At 31.3% G+C, this 2,323-nt stretch overlaps 1 pseudogene; it reads right to left on the bottom strand.

Annotated features, from left to right (window-relative positions):
• Positions 1–639: 639 nt before the first annotated feature.
• LOC107853609 lies at positions 640–1,616 on the bottom strand (annotated as a pseudogene).
• Between the last annotated feature and the right edge of the window lie 707 nt (positions 1,617–2,323).

The following is a 2,323-nucleotide window of genomic DNA, read 5'->3' as shown; positions in this document are numbered from 1 at the left end:
CTTGTATTGGCTCCTCAAAACCAATCTCTACCAAGCTCCATAGTTCTTTTGCCCTAAGCAAATTTTCCATTAGTTCACTCCAGTGGTCATAGTGACCATCAAAGTGAGGGATCTTTGTCAGAGTCTTGTCATCACTCATTCTCTCAGCGTTTGATCACTTAAAGATTGCTACTTCTTTTTCTGCAAATCCCGTCCGGGTTCTGTTGTCAATTGTAAAGATATACAACAAAGATAGCTGAAAAGAGAAACACAAACAATTGAGATTTTTAAGTGATAGTTTTATTGAGTTTACTCTTGACTTAATATAGACCTATACTTAACAAGAAGAGAAATAATAGACCACAAAAACTGCTAAGTAGTTAAGATAATGAAAAATAAAAAAAACGACTAACAACCCAAAAGAATAGGACTTCATGCAACAATCCTTGACCAATTCAAAGTCTACTAACACTTTAGAATGAACTCATTGTTCCAGTAAGGCTATGGCCTATGAGGCTCTTGATATCATTCTTGGTTTCCAAAAATAATGCAGCAAAAAGTTTGAAAGTATTAGTTGAAAATATCTCTTAGAACATCTGCACAATATATATTCAAAAAATCTAAAATATCTCAACAAATTAAAAAAACCTAATAGAAATTTTAAATTTTAAAAAGTAAATTTATCCTCAACCTAAGCAACCTATTATGCTTCAAATTTAGTAAGTGAAAGAAATTTTCAACGAGATGATAGAGCAAGATCTAAAAGGATCTAAAATAACTAAACAATCTAGCCTCTCAAGATTTTGGATCGTTCTGTGGGTGTAGTATCAGGCATCAGATCCACTTAACAGGGGATTCACTACAACCCCAGTGAAAAGTAGCGAATTTGTGGTCTCTTCTCTAATCATGAACAAGAATGAATGATCTGCTACGAACTTTTTTGGAGGACTTTCATACAAAGAAAATCCCATGTCATGTTCTGACTCAAAATGTAACAGCAGCGGCCTCAGTACCTTCCTCATCAATTTCTACACATGCTTTCTGTATAATCATGGAGACATATAAATCATCTTTATTCTCAACAGTCTCTGTTAGGTCCATGCAAAATTTGTCGAAAGGTAGTGTCAATCCCATTTCCTGCATTGTTGTTTTCCCTTCTTCTATGGTGAATGAAAATTACTTTGGAATGTAAAATGCACCAACAGTTTCTTTCCACAGCTCGAAATCTTGTGTAAAGAAGTTGAAAATACAGTCCACTTTCTTCATAAGCTTGGGAATCCGTCCTTTTCTTTAGGAAGAAAAAAGTACACGGAGATCATGAAGGGAACTGAAACTTTGCCTCCGTTGGGTAGGTAAAAATCTTTGTCTCGAGTAAGCCTTTGAATAAAATTGTCTTTCCATGTACCTTTAAAATATAAGGCGTTTCCAAGTTAGAGCTTTGTGCTTTCATTGATGCGCTTGGGCTCGAGGACTTTACCAATAAGTCCTTTTGTTGCAGACATAGCCCATGAGTTAACTTCTTCTACCACCTCCTTCTGAATGTTATTAGTATTTGTATGTTCAAAGAACGAAGTGTTACCTCATACTTGTTATGAAGAAAATATTGATAAGAAATACCTTATGATCAATAAAAATTTTAATTTAATAGATGTATTCCGGTAGCAAAATCTTAGTGACAGTAAATAAACTGAATAATGCAGCCGCTTACACTCTGTTTGAATGGTTGTTATGTGTTACTTTTATAATATATTGTAATTATATTGTATTTGTGTTATATCATTCTACATAGTTTTAATGAATAATAGTATCATTTTTCATCATTGCATAATGCCACACATTAATACTTTGAGGAAAAAATCTATAAAAAAGTAGAATATGGTATATAAAACTAGTATCTTAGTTTCATCACATATATATCTTGTCATATTATCCATATTATGCTTAGGTTTCTACAAATAACTTGGATAACTTGAAATTGGATTCTAGTAATTAATTGATTTATCACAGTATTTGTTAGTTGTTTGTTTTAATCTTATAATGGATCTATTTTAGTTACCCGATTTATCCGCTCCCCCCTGTAATTGGTATCAAAGCCTATGTCGTTTAAAGTTATCGGAAGTAATATATATTTGGATTTATTTGATTAATTTATTAATTATGATAAAATTAGATTTAGATATCCATCAAAATATTATAAATATTGTTTAGATGAATAACGTACAAAAATTACAAAAATATAAAAAATTAAAACAAATAATATCTGAAAAATGTAAAGAATTAAAAATAAGGATAGAAAGACTATAGTATAACATAATTGTCGGAGTTAGTAAAAATTCAATAAATG

The sequence above is a fragment of the Capsicum annuum genome, chromosome 1 (assembly GCF_002878395.1).
Source record: "Capsicum annuum cultivar UCD-10X-F1 chromosome 1, UCD10Xv1.1, whole genome shotgun sequence".
Lineage (NCBI taxonomy): Eukaryota > Viridiplantae > Streptophyta > Magnoliopsida > Solanales > Solanaceae > Capsicum > Capsicum annuum.
The sequence above is the reverse complement of the archived record's forward strand: the minus strand, read 5'-3'. Positions and strand labels throughout refer to the sequence as shown.